Source organism: Camellia sinensis, chromosome 1, assembly GCF_055761805.1.
Source record: "Camellia sinensis isolate YWXY chromosome 1, ASM5576180v1, whole genome shotgun sequence".
Classification (NCBI taxonomy): Eukaryota; Viridiplantae; Streptophyta; class Magnoliopsida; order Ericales; family Theaceae; genus Camellia; species Camellia sinensis.
Window position 1 is genome coordinate 196,592,529 of NC_138961.1, and position 17,678 is coordinate 196,610,206.

Consider the following 17,678-nt stretch of genomic DNA (forward strand, 5'->3'; position numbering starts at 1 on the left):
ACATTCCAATGCTGATACCTTTTCGAAACACCGGGATATGTCCCTATGTTTCTCCCTCTTTGGTTAAGAGCATTTGGAATACGTTCCAATGCTTGAACCACTCTGAAACACTGGGATACGTCCCTATGTTTCTCCTTCGTTTCGAAACACTGGCATATGTCCCTATGTTTCTCCCTCTTTGGTTAAGAGCATTTGGAATACGTTCCAATGCTTATACCTTTCCGAAACACCGGGATACGTCCCTATGTTTCTTGCATGATCATAAGTTATGCTCGACTTTGTGCATTGTCTTGCATTTTTCCCCTGCCCTCGGGCGCATATCTTATCTGTAACTTGTATGCTTTGTCTAAGTCTTCGGCCTTGTCAAAAATGGGTCGTATCTGGGCTTTGACACTCACTCCCGTCATTGTTATGACTTTCGAGTTCTGTCAAAGAGGGGCAACTGTAGACACCCCATTTTTGACCGTCCTCAAGACTTGGACGTCACCGTTTGAACACTCGGTGATCATCCTTGTTCGTGTTCGTCTTGAGTTCCCGGAGGTCTCGGCTACGCGCCCTGCCTCAGGATCTCTCGACTCGACTGTTTTGTGTCTGGTTTTGCACCAAACACTTGTGTTTTGCTTTAGAGGATAGGGAATGGCTTGTGAGACATCCCCACACTCCACCGGCCATGGCTTGAGGCCACCGGCTGTGTTTTGTTGCCACCGGCCAAGTATTTGGCCGACCGGCACTCTAGATGGTCGACCGGCCATCTTTTTCGGTCAAATTGCATTTTTGGCTGGCCGATCACTGTTCATCTGCTTTTGCAGATATTTTTTATGCCAGTTGTGCTAGCTGGCATACACTCTGCTCCCCTCCATACACGTGTATGGAGGGATTTCCCTCTTGTCTAGCTTGCTTTGGAAGCTTGACAAGAGGGATTGTCTATAAAAAGGAGGCTCTTCTCCCTCCTCTAGGTTGGACAACATTTTCCAGAGTTTTGAGTTCTAGGGTTAGGGTTTGTATATATCCTATCTCTATATCTCTTTCTCTTTGTGTATTTGTGTGTGTTTTAAGTCTTAGTATTGCACACAAACACCCACCATTACACCTTCTCTTGGAACTGAGGTCCTTGGAGGTTGTTCTTGAAGTTTTGGAGCTGGTTTGGACCTGAGGAAGCTGCTGGTCCACCTTTTTTTGAAGAAGGTCTTCAAGGGTAAGAACTTCACCCTTTATTCCCCATTTTTGCATAATTTTTTTGTCTATCTTGCAACTGTTTTTAGGCTTTGCATATAACATATAAAAGTTCTGTTTTTACCTTCTTAAAATAGTTGTTTAAGTGTGTTTTGAGCTTTGGGGTTGTTTGACCCCTCTTAGGGCTTGTTTGGCCCCATTTTGTGCCATTTTGGGTGAGCTCCGGGACCATTGTGTTTGGGCCTCCTCACCGCTGAAATCTTGAGGGATTTCAGTGGTGGGGATGGTGCCTTGAGGTCCTAAGAAGGAGAGGGCCACCCCCTCTCCTTGTTGTCCTTGAAAATGGCCATTTTTGCCTCTTTAGTGAGCATCATGTTCAGGTTCATGTTGACCATGCCTTGACTGATATTTATGCTTGTTATGTCATGATATTAGGGCTGATCGCGGGTCGGTTTTGGCCGGGTGCAGGTCAAAACCGACCCGACCCGCACACATGCGGGTTTGAGAAAACAGACCCGCAACCGCTCGCAGTACAGTTCGCGGGTTGTGCGGGTGGGTCAGTTGGTTGTGCGGGCGGGTGCGGTTCGGTTTGCGGTTTGGGCTTTTTTTAAATTGGACTTAGTTATGATATTAATTTGAACAAATTTGACATGTTGGGCTACTTTTTAAGCATTTTTTTATTATTTATGGAAAAGTTATAAATTAAATTTCATGATAACATAAATGCCCATATAATGATATAATAAATTTTACATTCTTCCAAAATACAAAAATAATTGATAAAACTAATTACAAACTAAAACATTAAAATTCACACTAAAATCAATCTCCATCCATCCATAATCCAAAGCTTACCTAAATTTTACATTCATCCAAAATACAAAAATAATAATAATAACTAGTCATCTCCATCCATCCATAATCTAAAGTTTACCTAAATTTTACATTCATCCAAAATGTAAAAATAATAATAATAACTAGTTATCTCCATCCATCCATAATCCAAAGCTTACCTATTAATCCAAAATGCAAAAATAATAATAATAACTAGTTAGAAACTAAAATAAATTAGTTTTCATCTATCCATCCATCCAAAATCTAAAGCAAGCTTACCTAAAATTTAGTGCTCCAATTAATTTTACATTCATCCAAAATAATAATAATAATAATAAAAATTAGTTACAAACTAAAATAACATTGTCTACAAACTCCATCCAAAATAATTTGAAAAGGTGGTATCCATTCAAGGCTTCACTAAACTCTTTAGGTCCATCTTCCAATGTCCAATCTCATCCAACAATCTGCCAAAAAAAATTCCAATGAGCCAAATTAATAAATATAAATAAATAGATATGAATAAATAAACATTAAGCTGATCTCAACTAATTAGAAAAATCTCACACATGAGCCAAATGAACATTAAAGTTCAATTATAGCATCTACATTAGACTTTGGGGTTGAAGAGGAACATGGCTCCAAAGTACCTAAAAGCATGAGTAGGGGTGTGCGCGGTGCGGGTCGGTGCGGTTTGAGAGAAAAATAGAAACCGTATGGCGGGTGGCGGATTGATAAAAGTGTCACTAGAATTTGTCATTTTCCTTATCAAAAACCGGCGGTTTGGTTGGCAAATAATGGCGGATTTGCCTTGGCGGTTCGGGCGGATTGGCGGTTTATAAAAAATATAATTCAAATTACAAAACTTAAATCAAAGAGTAAAAAAGACGAGAGATATCGTGATGTTAAGCATCTTGCGAAGCTTTCTTCTGATGCAGCAAATGTAGCAACAACATGATAATATCAACGACTATGCCATCAGTTCATTACAAGCATCTGTGGAAGCTACAATGATGAAATACAATACATAAAATTCCCCTCGAGCAGTAATGTAATACTATATTCTAAGGTATAGAACAACAAGCAAATTTAAGTAAAAAAGAATTTTTAGAATCCTATAAAACATGATTTAATAGCGGTGCGGGTCGGTGCGGTTTGGAAGAAAAATAGAAACCGGCGGATTGATAAAAGTGTCACTAGAATTTGCCATTTTTCTTACCAAAAATCGGCGGTTCGATTGACAAATAATAATGAATTTGCCTTGGCGGTGCGGTTCGGTGCGGTTTTGGCGGTTTCGGCGATATTATGCACACCCCTAAGCATAAGTCAACAAGAGAAGATAAATAAACTTGCATAGTAAAAATAATAATAGAATTAAAAATGAAGAGATATTCACATATTACCCGAGTCGTATTGCTCAAATTCCTCAACATCATCCATTGCTTGTCGAAGAGAAATTGGAAGGTTGCTTTTAAGCCAATTTTGTGTGCATACAAGAGCTTCAACCATGGAAGGGGCAAGTGAACTACGGAATGGATCAAGGATACATCCCCCGGTACTGAAAGCCGACTCCGAAGCAACGGTAGAAATGGGCATGGCCAACACATCCTTTGCTATTTGAGATAACACTCTATACTTTGTTGCATTATTCTTCCAATATTCCAATATCTCAAATGTCTGATTTTTTGCAAAATGTTCAACCTCGCCCAAGTACTTGTCTAATTCCGACTTGCTTCCACTAGTGAAGCGCCCTTCCAAATATGAATTAAATTGGGACTCCATTTGAGAATCCAAATCATCCTCATCAATCACCATTGTCTCCACTTCAGTCACCCTCGAGACACTCTCATTTGATGAATAAATTGTGGCATAATGGTTGTACAAACGAGTCAAACAAGAAACAATTTTGTTCACCATCTCATCCACCTTCCTCTTTTCTCCATGAAATATATTTGTAAAACAAAACTCCAAGTATGCTATCTTTTTTGTAGGATCAAGAGCAACAGCAACATACAACAACAAATTAATCTTATTTCCATCCCCCCAATATTTGTTGAACTTTTGCTTCATACTCATAGCCATTGTGCACAAAACATCATCATTGTCCAAAATTAATTGATTAATTGTGCTTTCAATTTTAAACATCTCTTTATAAAATGCATTGGAAGTAACAAAAAGGGACCCGGAAAATTTCTTTATTGCAAGGTAGAATAGTTTCAAAAATCTCACAAACAACCTACATTTTTTCCAATCCTCCTCATTTGGAATCCTCCTAATCCCACCATCAACATCCTTGAAGTAAGTTTCAAAATTGGAGTCTTCATACTTCAAACGGTTAAAAGCCTTCTCAAACTTTTCAGCAGCCTCCAACATTAAATATGTGGAATTCCACCTTGTTGGTACATCTAGGCATACAAGAGCAGTAGTCACAAGTTTTAGATAGGCCGCACACTTCTTAAAAGCATCTTGCCGATTAGGAGAAGACCTCACATACCTAACCGCAAGTCTAATATTTTCAATAGAATCATCCATTTCTTTCAATCCATCACTCACAACAAGGTTTAGAATATGTGCACAACACCGCATATGCAAAAACTCATGCTCCAAAATGGTCCCCTTCCAATCTTTGGTATTCCTTCTCAAGTATTGAATGGTAAGATTGTTGGAACTAGCATTATCAACAGTTATAGTGAAGATACTATTGATGTTCCACTCAAGCAAGCACAACTCAATTTTTCTACCCAAAGTTTCCCCCTTGTGATCTTCAACTTGTTGGAAGTTTATGATTCTTTTTTGTAGTTTCCAATTATCATCAATGAAATGAGTCGTTAGACACATGTAACACAAATTTTGAATAGAAGTCCAAGTGTCCGTAGTGAAGCAAATTCTACGACCCTTCATCAACCTCCTCAATTTATCCCTCTCGTTGTTGAATATGTTTGTCACCTCTCTTGCTATGGTATGACGAGATGGGATTGGTGTGAATTTAGGAACAGCAACATTACAAAATCTTTTAAACCCAACTCCCTCCACAAATCGAAAAGGTAACTCATCAATAATCACCATCTCGGCAAGAGCCCTTTTACAATCCTCAAAACTAAAACTTGTTGCCACAACCTCAACACCCTCTTTGACATTTTGTTTTGATTTAAAACTCAATGTTTGTTGCCCATCTTTATCATTGTTTGGAAATTGTTTGCAATTAGGGTATGACTTCTCAAATTACTAGTCCCATGAGTCCTAGAATCGGCCATATACTCTTTAAAACAATACTTACACACTGCTCTACGTTTCCCATCTTCTCCTATAACCTTATCAAAATGGTCCCAAACCGAGGATGGTGCTCTCCCACCACTACTCTCACTCTTTCTTTTGTTCGGGGGTTTAGGAGGCTTAGATTCAGATGGGAAAACATTAGTTTGAGAATTAGATGATTCTGGTGGAACAATAGGGCTTCCGGTAGATTCAAAACTAGCATTGTTATCTTTATCCATTCAAACTGGTAATAAAAAATTAAAAAAGTATGAGATAACAATTAAGTCATGGATGGTATTAATAATTGAATCTAAACCATAACAATTCTAGCAAAAGCATCAGCTATTTTCAACATGAAAATAAAATAAATACAATCTTATAAACTTGAGTCTTATAAAATAAACCATCCACATCTCATTCACCATTTTTGTTTTCAAATTTCTACTCAAGTTTATAAATCAAATAAATACAGTCTTATAAACCTTATTAATATTATGAATGTGACCTACATGCTACCAATTTTAAATTCACAATATACATATGAATTATGTATGTTATAGTTTTTTATTTGTCGAGAATGTGTATTCAATAATTTTCCTACTTTCATGGATTAATCATTATGGTTCTTTCTCCTATTTATAAAAATGATTTAGAATAATTCCAATGGTAAATGTAAAAATAATTTTGCTAAAGTGTAAAGAAAATATAACCAATTCTCATTTTTGGCTACACTAATTTTGCTAAAGTGTAAAGAAAAAAGTTAAGTTGGAAGCATTTTTTTTGAAGAAATTAAAAATCAAGTGTATTTTTGAAAAATAATTATATATGCATGAAAAAATTTATGACTTTAATAATTAAAGTTATAAATTTTATTATTAACACACTACACTGATTTGTTATCTCTCTCTCTCTCTCTCTCTCTTTATTTTTTTATCTCTAATTATCCGGAAGAACAGTTCTGAGAATTAGTAGATGTAGATGATTGGGAACCAAGCATTTGAATCAAAAAAAAAATTAATTAAAAAGTCACAATAAATTATTAAATTATTTTTTTTACTTTTACATAATTTTTTCTTAAAATATTAAAAAGTGACTAAAAAATCAAACTTCCAAACCAAACCAGATCCACATCTAAGTTTCAAAAATCTAATCAAACTTCCAAACCAAACCAGATCCACAATAAATTATTAAAAAATCAAACTTCCAAACCAAACCAGATCCACATCTAAGTTTCAAAAATCTAATCAAACTTCCAAACCAAACCAGATCCACACCCAAGTTTCTGCAGATCCACATCTAATTTCAAAAATCGAATGAAAAAGAGACAGAGAGAGAGAGAGAGAGCGAACCGGGCTGTGTTGCTTGCTGCCGATCGCCGGTTATTTGCTGCTGCCGATCGCCGGCTGTGCTGCTGCCGATCGCCGACGTCTCGCCTCGCCGCCGCTGCTGCTGCTGTGCTGCAGATCGCCGGCTGCTCCTGCTGGCTAAGAAGGGAAGGGAAAATACAAAAGGGGGAGAGAGGAGAGAAATAGAGACGGGCTGCTCTGCTTTTCACGGGTAGGGTAACAAATAACATAAAGGTTTATTTTCTAATATATTATATATATATATATAATATTATTATATTAATATATAAATATAAAAAAAATTTATAACATATACGCGGGTCGCGGTTTGCGGTTTGGGTAGGGTCAGAACCGCAACCCGACCCGAACCCGATTTTTGGCAGAATTCTTGACCCACACCCGCCCACCTACCTATTTCGAAACCGCCCAAAAGGCTGCGGGTAGGGTAGGGTCAGGCGGTTTGTGCGGGTGGGTGGGTTCTGTGCCCAGCCCTACATGATATAGCTCTATTTTTAATTGGTTTTGGTACACCATGCTTGCTTAGCATACATGCCTTGTAATGCCATGATTTGCCTCAATACATGCATAGCATTTAGACTACCATGCTCATGTGTTTTGGCTAAGCTTTGTGAAGCTTACATGCATATTTTGATGTGCTAAGGGACTGTTTTAGGTCATTAGAGTCATTCATGTCTTGCTTTGTATAGCTACCATGCAATCCCTCTTGAATGCCTTAAGCTTTGGCCTCTCTAGCATGCCATCCTTGCTTTGTTTTAGTGGTTTGGAATCACTTGGTATGTTATTTCAGATCTCATGATGTGCTTATATGCTTGCATTTTCCATCCCTTTCATGCTTTGAAGAGTTGATGGCTTATGCTCCATGTTTAGGCCCTTGTTGATGCATATTTGTGTGTGTGTTTTCATGCCTTTGTTGCATCATTTTGGCCACTGTTTTAGGTTTGTTTGAGGGTTGCCTAAATTAGTTTAAGTACACCCCTTTGCATATTGTTGCATGCTCACCTTGTGTGTTGTTGCATACTAGTGTGTTGTTGCATGATTGAATGAAGCCACATGCTTGCTTGCATGCTTGAACATCCATATTGTGTCTTGCATACTTGTAGGTTGCATTGCTTCATGCCTTACATGCTTCTTTACTTAGGTTGTGTGCCTAACCTACATTACACATTGCATTGCCATGTTGCATACTAGCCTCCACACCTAGGATGCATTGTATTGGCATGCATGCTTCACCTCTTGAGTTGAGTATGATAGAGGTTGAGCCCCCTTTGCTTGATTATGTGCATTGCATTCCATATCAAAATGCATACCTGGTTCCTTGGGCCATCATGCATGGAAATGCGTGATTGGTGGTCCGAGAATCGAGAATCATATCCCTTTGAGTCATGAATATGATAAGGGGTGTGATTGGTGCATACATTGCTTGAAATGCATTGCCATACTATATTTTGCCCTCTGCTGCTGTCAAAAACAGATTCTGCAGGAAGATTTGGCCGGCCGGCCATATGCAGTGCCGACCGGCCATCCATAAGCAGCCGATGGATTAATTTATGGTCGATGACCATTCCCCATGGCCGGTGACTATTCCTCACGGCCAGTGGTGCTCCACAGCACTCAGAGAAGCAACCCTGGGACTTGTGCAGTCTTCAGAAAAGCAGAACAGTCAAAGCAGAGGCAGCTTGTGCATGGCAGTGACTTCCGAGCAGAATCGAGCACGCATCGCATTGGACCCTCTTCCCGAGGCTATTTATTGCTTAAATTAGATTAATTAATCTGCTTAATTAATTAGGTGGTCTGTAATATTTAATTATCTTCTTAGTTAGTTAAATTGTATTATTCTTTCGGTCCCTCCGAGTGAGGGCTAACTTGTAATAAGTGTGGGTGCGTGTGTGCATGTCTTCCAATCCCCCACTTCTTTCTCCCTTTTACTTACCTGCTTTTGATGGTTAATATTAGGGCATATTTAAATTAGCATATCTTATGCTATGCATGCGTGTATCCCTACATTTGTCCTGCATGCACCGGGCTCGGTACATCATACTAACTGCACTTGTATTTCAATTCCAAGTTGAATACCTGTTAGTTGCAGCATTTCACATGCCATCATTAGGATAGCCGAGCCTATTGTAGTTGCATCTTGTATGTGTTGCATTAGCCATCTCAACATGAACTAGGATCATGCACATGATTACTAACTAGCTTCTGTTCTGGCTTGGAGTACTCGGTAAGCAGTTTTGCTTTAGCATACCGCATGCGTATGAGTGTTGCCATAATAGCATGATTACCATGAGGCTAGCTGCTTATGTGATATAACTGCTTGAATGCCGATGGATGGAGGTTGAATTAACTAAATTGGGATAACGCATTAAAACTGTGAGTTTCAAGCCCACTAGATAGTGGCAAAATCATCTTTTCTAAAGCCCACTTGTGGGTGGCAAAATCTACATTTTTAGCCTACTTGCGAGTAGCAAACCATTTTCAAAACAAGCATGAAATGTTTTATTCCAATTTAGGCGATTTGGTCTATACTTGTTTGCTGTGCGCATAACATAGTAATTCTAGGCTAATAACCGGAATAGGAACACATAACGTTTTCAAAAACGGATATCGCGGTTAATAGAGGCCGATCTTCGGATCGGGCAAGAGGGGGTGCTCATAGCTAACCTTCCCCAATCGTACCTGAGCTCCCGAGCCGAGGCAACTTTGGTGATGACGGACATGTGGCCTTTGGCACCGAGTCAGGGTTTCCTAAATTCCCCCATAAAAAATATTTAGGTGGTGACTCTGTATCTGGCAAAGCAGTCCATGTTTGGCACTTCTTTTCTAAAAATCTGTTTTCCAAAACGATTTGCCAGATTTGGACTCTTTGGTTCAAATTTAGGACCGTGACAATTTGAGAGTCCTGAATTGTAGCGAGCCCAATATAAACAGAACGGGACTCATCCTCCTGGGGCGTTCGGGGACGTCTACACGTCTTCTCTTCATCTAGGGCATACATTGCTATCTGGTGGTAGCCTCTGTATGCGTCCAAGAAACTCATTCTTCCGTGCCCTAAAGTGGCATCTACTAATTGGTCAATCTTAGGCAGTGAGAAACTGTCATTCGGGCAAGCCTTATTCCGACTAGTGAAGTCCACACAAATCCTCCACTTGCCGTTTTTCTTTTTCACTACCACTGTGTTAGACAACCAGGTCGGATAGTGTATTTCTCTGATGGCCTAGGCTTGCAGCAACTTGTCCACTTCATCTTCAACCCCTTCCACATGTACTAATTGTGACCCCCCAAATTTTTTTTGGAAACGTCATAAGATTTGAACAACAATAACTTGCTAGATAAAATTTTAACTACTAATTAGGAAATTTTAAATTCTTACATAGTCAAAGTCCAACAACAAAATAAAACTACAAGTTCACACACAACGTCACAACATAGTTAAACACTAATACAAGAAATAACAGGATTTTATTTTGATAAAATCTTGACTCTAAGTTAGCTAAGGTTCGATATTAGCAGCAACTCCAATTTCAGCCTCAGTCCCTTCTTCGACATAATCTAGCATGAAACACCAGGGCAACAAAAAATATGCCATGAGTTTTGCAACACAGTAAGAAAACATAACCAACCTACCATTCTTTCTGAGAGAAAATAATGAGATTATAAACACGAGATAATAATATAATCGTAAACATAAATTACAACCATTAAAATACCTCAAATAATTTTAATAACTTAGGTGACCTTTGAAATCTCGCCAAAGAGGTTTAACTTACCAACCACTAAGTCATGGCCACGGTTAATTTGGAAACCCTCCCTTGGTCAAATATTCAAGAACTACCAAAGATGCCCACGCCCGGAGTTGTATACCCAAGCCGTGACATCCGTGATCTGCCTCAAGGGAACGGTCTACCAGGGGTACATAACTTCCCTGCGTGCCACTCGCACATCCACCCTTATTCCAAAACCAAATACCGATAAGGGTTCAAATAATCCCTGTGCCAACTTAGGGTTTCGCGACACAATTTACTTAAAAGTTATTAAAAACCAGGGCTCACCCTGAATACCCGGTATTAAAATTTATTAATAAATTATTTACACAATTCTAAAATTCGTGCAATTAAACAGAATACTCAATAGGGATGCTTAGGTCACTTTTCAAAAAGAATTTTAGAAAAAGAAGGTGTAAATAATCCTGTAAAATTCCCAGCAATTTTTTTTTTTGACACAGATTCGTCACATTTCCTTACATTAATTCCATGCTTAAATTTAAAGATCAAATCCATAACCTAAAAATTTATCATAAAACTAGACTTCTCAAATTTCATCTTTTAGTTAGAAATTACCAGATTTGGCTTAGTATAGAATTTTAAATAAATTTTCAAATACATAGTAAAATTTGTCTCACAGTTTCAGATTTAGTTAAAATTTTGTATAAATTCTTAGAAAGCTCAAAAATTATTACCAAAATTCCTGGATGAACTAGACATCATTATCAACAACTTTGTAGAAGAAATCATCTAGAAATTTTGAGTGTAAAATTGTCTAAAAATTAGGGCAAACATGCTGGCAGATTCAAAACAGATTATTCTCAACACAGTTTCAGATTTAGTAAAAATATTTGTATAAATTTGTAGAAAGCTCAAAAATTGTTGCCAAAATTTTTGGATAAACTAGACATCATTATTAACAACTTTGTTGCAGAAATCATCTCGAAATTTTGAGTATAAAATTGTCTAAAAATTCGGGCAAACATGCTGACAGATTCAAATCAGATTATTCTCAACACAGTTTTAGATTTAGTAAAAATATTTGTATAAATTCGTAGAAAGCTCAAAAATTGTTGCCAAAATTCTTGGAGGAATTAGAAATCATTATCAACAACTTTGTAGAAGAAATCATCTCGAAATTTTGAGTATAAAATTGTCTAAAAATTCGGGCAAACATGCTGGCAGATTCAAAATAGATTATTCTCAACACAGTTTCAGATTTAGTAAAAATATTTGTATAAATTCGTAGAAAGCTCAAAAATTGTTGTCAAAATTTTTAGATGAACTAGACATCATTATCAACAACTTTTTAGTAGAAATTATCTCAAAATTTTGAGTATAAAATTGTCTAAAAATTCAGGTAAAAATGCTGGCATATTCAAAACAGGTTATTCTCAACACAGTTTAGACAATTTATCATATATAATCTGAAATTTTCAAATATATAAAAAAAAATGAAAGGATTGAGAGGGTTTTATTTCTTAATAAAAATTTTGCTTCCTTAACCTTCCCCTCTTCTTTTCCTTCTACTAAATCTCTCCTCACCCGTATATACTCCTTCTTTTGTTTGTATGTGTCCATGAACTAAGTCTACCTATGATATATATAGGCAGATCTCTCTCTCTCTCTCTCTTTCTCTCTCTCTCTCTCTTTTCATGATGTTATTCCCTGCCGTAAACTTCACTCTACCCAAAAGCCATCATTTGGTGGAATTCACCAAGCCAACATGCAAGTTAGCATGTGGCATACCCTTTGCACCAAATCTGATTCTCCTATATATTTTTTTTTTTAATAATAATTTATAACAATAATTATTGAACATCAATACCTTATTATTCTTAATAAGGTCTTTGTTAGTGATAGAATTGGGTTAATTTAAAACAAAAATTTTTTTTTTTCACTATTCTATATTTTAGGTAGGTTCTGAATAACATTAATTAATTTATTTATTTATTTATTTTCTTTTAAGAATAATTTAAATATGGGTTTTCACACTAATGTCGGCCTCCTTGCCCGCTGGATAACAGGTTTAGCCTACCTGTCTACATTGAGTCTATGGCAAGTGACCTTAGAGTCAATGCCAGGCATCTCGTATGGTGTCCAGGCAAACACTTCTATGTTTGCTTGCAAGAACACTTCTAACTCATTTTCCTCCTCCTCGGCTAAGCCTGAGTTGAGAAGGAATAAGGGCTCTTCATCATCTTCTTTTACGAGAACTTTCTTCAAAATTTCTCACTCTTGTCGGTTGGTTCTTTGCCGACATTATCTAGGACCTCCATGTCCTCGTCTTCAATTTCCACTGTCTCTGTCTCTCAGACGTTGTAGATGGACTTCATTGCTGCCATGAAGTAATTTTTTGCCTGCACTTGATCCCCTATGACCTCCTCAATTCAATGCTCAGTTGGGAACCGCAACAGCTAATGCAGTGTTGAGGAAACAACCCTCATTGCGTGCAACCATGGTCTTCCCAAAGTTACATTGTAATGGGAGGGGGTATCAATTACTGTAAACTCAGTGCTTACTTTCTTTGTGCTTGCTTGCACCTCCAAATTTGTGGCTCCTAGAGGCCACGTCGGCATTCCGTTGAATCCAACCATCGGGCAGTTGGATTGCACCAGGTCATCTGGGTGAAGGTCAAGTTCCTTGTAACATCTAAGATACATGACGTCACTAGGGATGGAAATTTGAACCCGGCCCGACGGGGACCCGACCCCCCATCCCAAATATGAGCATTTTTTCTCGAAAAATACCCCCGATGGGCCGGGAATAGTATTTGAAATTGAATCGCAAATCAGTTTCAGGTCAGGGACGGGAATAGCTTTCACAGCCCCAAACCTGACCCGTCCCCGCCTCGTTTCTCCCCAAAATAAAATTACCATAATACCCCTCTATCCATTCATATATATAACCCTCTCTCTCTCTCTCTCTCTCTCTCTTCCCTTCTCTCTACTCTCTTTCACTCTCTCTCTTCTCTCTACAGTCGATAACGGCGTCGTCTCCTCCTCCGCGGCAGTATGTAGTCACCCTCGCCTCCTCTTTTTTCGTGCCACCGCCAAACCTTCATACTGCATCACCTTTCGCCTCCTCCTCCCTCCGCCATGGCAGATCTGAGCAGATCTCACCACTGTCAATTCTCTTTTTCTCACATGTCACATCTCAGATCTGAGAAGATCCAGCCACTCATATCTCATGTATCTATGTGTGTCTCTATTTGTCTTCATTTTTTTTCTTTTCTTTTTTTGTTGATGATGTTATTGTTGATGAAAATGATGTTGCTGTTGATGATGTTATTGTTGAAAGAGAAAGCTAAACACACACATACAGAGAGAGAGAGAGCTATGGGGATTTTTTGGGTTGGGAAAACCCGATCCCCGTTAGGGGACGGAGACGGGGGAGGTGATGGGTTTCCCGTCAAGAATCAGGGGCAGAGACGGGAATTTTGTAGCTTCGGGGATCGAGGACGGGAAATGTGATCCCCGACCTGTTGCCATTCCTAAATATCACAAGAACTGCCTTGATCAACCAGCATGCACCTCACTTGGCACTCTCCAATCTTCAGAGTTGTCACTAGGGCATCGTTGTATGGATGTTGCACCATATCCAGGTCTGCTTCAGTAAATGAAACCATTGGTCCCTAATATTCATTTGTCATAGGCCTCTTTTGCTGGACCTGATACACATGTTGTAGGTGCCTCACTCTCTGAGTCTCCCCTCATACATCATTTTCATTCACCTTCGAGTGAATTACACTGATCTCCCGAGGTCCCTCTATTTGTTACTGTGGTGACGGTGGAGGTAGTGCTGCCGGTGCTTAGGGTAGCCTTGCTTGCTCTTCCCTCGTCCTGGCCTCATCTACTAGGTCTCTCAGGTGACCATGTCTGACCAAATCCTCCAAGTGCATCTTCAAAGCCCTACATCCTTGAGTCAAGTGTCTATCCTCATTATGGTAAGCACAATGTTTCCCAAGACTCATTCCCATAAACTCACTAGGGATCTTCTCCGGTGCTCTATAATACGGTTGGTTTCTAATCTTTTCCAGAACTTTGTAGACTGAGATCCCGAATGCACTTATAACTATCTGTGTCTCTTGCATGTTAAAACCAGTGTTACCTCGGCCTCGCTTCGGCAAGCCATTTCTCTTCTCCTACTTTGGTGCCTTTGTTCCATGTGTTTCTTCCTCTGCTCTGACATACTTCTCAATTCATGCCATAAGCTCCTCCATACTCTTTGGTAGAGTTTTTGCAAGTGACTTTCGAAGCGGGCATTCATCCTCTAGGTCGTTTTTGAAATATACGACCGCCAACTTCTGGTTGTATGTCGATATTCAGTTTAACACCTTATAATACCGTTTGGCATAAGCCCTGAGGCTTTCACCCTCGCTAATGTTTAAAGCCAGTAGGGAGTCTACCCTTAGTGGCTGCAACTTCTTTGTTACAAACCTGGCCACAAATATCTTGGCCAGGCCTTCCCAACTCTATATAATTTCTTTCGACAATTTGTAGAACCAATTCGATGCGATTTCCTCAAAGGACGAGGGGAACACCTTGCACAGCAACTGCTCATTCCGCTATACAAAACCATTGAATTTAAATATAAGCCAACATAAAAGTTCGAATCGGACTTACCGTCATAAATCTGGAACCTCGGCATATGGAATCTCTTTAGGGCCTCAAATCTATCCAACTCCATTAAGAACAGCGTTCTCGGCTTGACGGGGGATTTTACATCGGTGTAGAGTCGCTTCTTTTGGAGATAGTCCTTCAGATCCTTTTTCGTTCAACCGGGAGCTCGGCTATCAACGGATTTTAGCTTTTTTGGTGCACTGCTCCTAACATCGTGGTGTGTTCTCTTGGACTTTTCTTCATTCACTGTATCAAAGCAAAGTCCCTTCCCCTGGACATGCCGAGATTCTTTGACATAGGTTCCCTTGGTACAAGGCGTCCTCTGCAACTCACCTCTCACTGACTCTGCTCACCCGACATCTCGTGAAGGCCGATGTAAGCGCTCATTTTCCTTACCATGTTGCGGGACTACTGGGATTGTTTTCTGCCCCCCTTTCTGGGCGTTAGCCTTTGTCGCTAGTACCAACGTGTCCTGCAACGGGAATGGTGATTGCATCACATTGTTCTGCATCATGAAATTGATAACCGATTGTAGGTCTGCCAACTTGTTTGTCATTTCTTTCATCTCGTCGTCCCTCCTCAGGCACTTATCCTTCCATACCTAGAGGTTGCTTTCGTTATAATACTCTTCTCGACCTGCTTTCTTCGGGGCATTCCCCTCTTTACCGACGTTCTTCTCCCCAAGATTCGAATCTTGTGCTCCTTCATTACGATTTTCTTTCCCGACATTAGGATCTGCATGTTCACAACTCTCACTGTTAATGTCATCCCCAACCTTTTTTTCTTGCCCGTTGTTGGTCATCTATTCTCCTTAAGTTCTCACAAACAACGCCAAATTATGGGTGTTGATTTCCAACCACACAACCAAAAGAGAAACTCAGTTGGAGAGTACCGGCAGAATAAATTAAGCTCAACAACCTGCACAAGAAGATGAGAATCCGACGGTGGTTCGTCTACCCGGGGGCATTCCGATGATCAAGTCAATAATCAATATCTCTCATAGATAACAAATAGTGTTTAAACTCACAATTTAGAACTTACCTTAGACCCACGAGGGTGCCTCACTTTTATAACCAGCAGTGACCGAATCCCCCTAGAAGCCTCACTTCAATAGACGTAGGCTCCATGCTCATCCTGGACCTTTATCTAGATATAGATAAACTCTTCTTGAGCCTTATCTCTATCCAGACTGAAGTCCTCCCCTATTCTAGGACTCTTATCTCCTATCTGCTTGTCTCGGATTCCGGCATCTCTGCAGACAATCTCAACCTAGCCGAGATCATCTCAACGCATGACCAATCCACACGACACCTCGGCTGACACTTCAGCGTCACCTTAGCCAAATGTTGTCAATCACAAAATATGTCCCTACAGTAGGCAACAATGATGCGGCAACAATAGGTGGCCGACGATGAGTAACTATAGAGAGTGATTAAGAAGAAGATGAGGTTAATTTTAATATTAAAATGAATGTCGTAAGTAAAATAAAAATTTTAAATTTGAAAAGTAGGTGTAGTCGAATGTACAGGAAAGATATTGAAAGAAACATGGGTTGAAATCAAAACCTCCGCCAATAAAAACAGAGAAAATTGAGGACTTGAAAGTGACCAATTTTGAGACTATATATTAAAATCTTTGGCAAATATGTTATGTTGCTTGCTTGGCCTCTTAAATTCTCCGCCGCACAGGTAATAACTGCAACATACTCGATTCTCACGATATTAATATAAATAAATAAATTCACCTTTTTTTTTTTTAATAAATGAATTCACTTTGAATATCACTAACACTCTTTGTGAGTCCCACAAACGCGCCGTGGTTTTTATTGGCTGTCTATTCTCACACTGAGTTATCATTTCTTCTAATCCGAGTCATGGATAATGTTTGGCAAAACTAAACAATTTAAATATATATACTATTATATTACAGTAGAGTTGCGGTAATTTTTATGTACTTAAAATATTTGTATACATAGTTTTATAATATTTTAGGTATTTGAAAATACTCTCATAGGAACGATTATGTCATAGAAAATTATTTAAAATCGGGGCTTATCCTGTATAGATTTATCCCAATCACGGCTTATTCAATATAAATTAGTTTCAATAAATTGTTTGTACTTAGGAGGTGGAAAATAACTTCATAAGAATAATTATGCTATTGTTTAAAGTCAAAACTTACCTTGTATGGATTGACTCCAATAAAGTTGAAAATATTCTCATAAGAACAAAGTCAGGTCTTGTCCGAAACCTTGGAGTGAGCACACTTCTAGACCCTACGTCTTGACCATCAGACTAACCCCTTAAGATAGTGTAAATTTGTCTTGCCTTCTAATTTTTTCAAAATACCATCATAACTACTGAGATCAAAATTTCTAACTTCTTATCTCATGTAATTATGACTTGATGAAACTCGCATCAAATTTCACAAATTTTTGTAGTTTTAACAAAACACACTGCCAATATATTCCTCTAATAATTTGATAATTGTCAATAAATAAATAAAAAATCTGTTTGTCATGAGAAAAATGATTTATATATTTAAGATTTTATTAATAGTTTCTATTCATCTTTTTCATTGCTAAATTACATATATTTATACATATGTATCACATGTACACCGACTACTAATTTATATATATGCATACATGAGCGATGAGTACAATT

General features: G+C 38.6%; 1 long non-coding RNA gene across 1 annotated transcript; it reads right to left on the reverse strand.

The window, feature by feature from the left end:
* Nucleotides 1-2,398: 2,398 nt before the first annotated feature.
* LOC145801140 (uncharacterized) lies at nucleotides 2,399-3,823 on the reverse strand. Its single transcript, XR_014342081.1, has 3 exons — nucleotides 3,411-3,823; nucleotides 2,577-2,657; nucleotides 2,399-2,474 (listed from the first exon to the last, which is right to left on the reverse strand). It is a non-coding gene; the product is annotated as an uncharacterized LOC145801140 (long non-coding RNA).
* Between the last annotated feature and the right edge of the window lie 13,855 nt (nucleotides 3,824-17,678).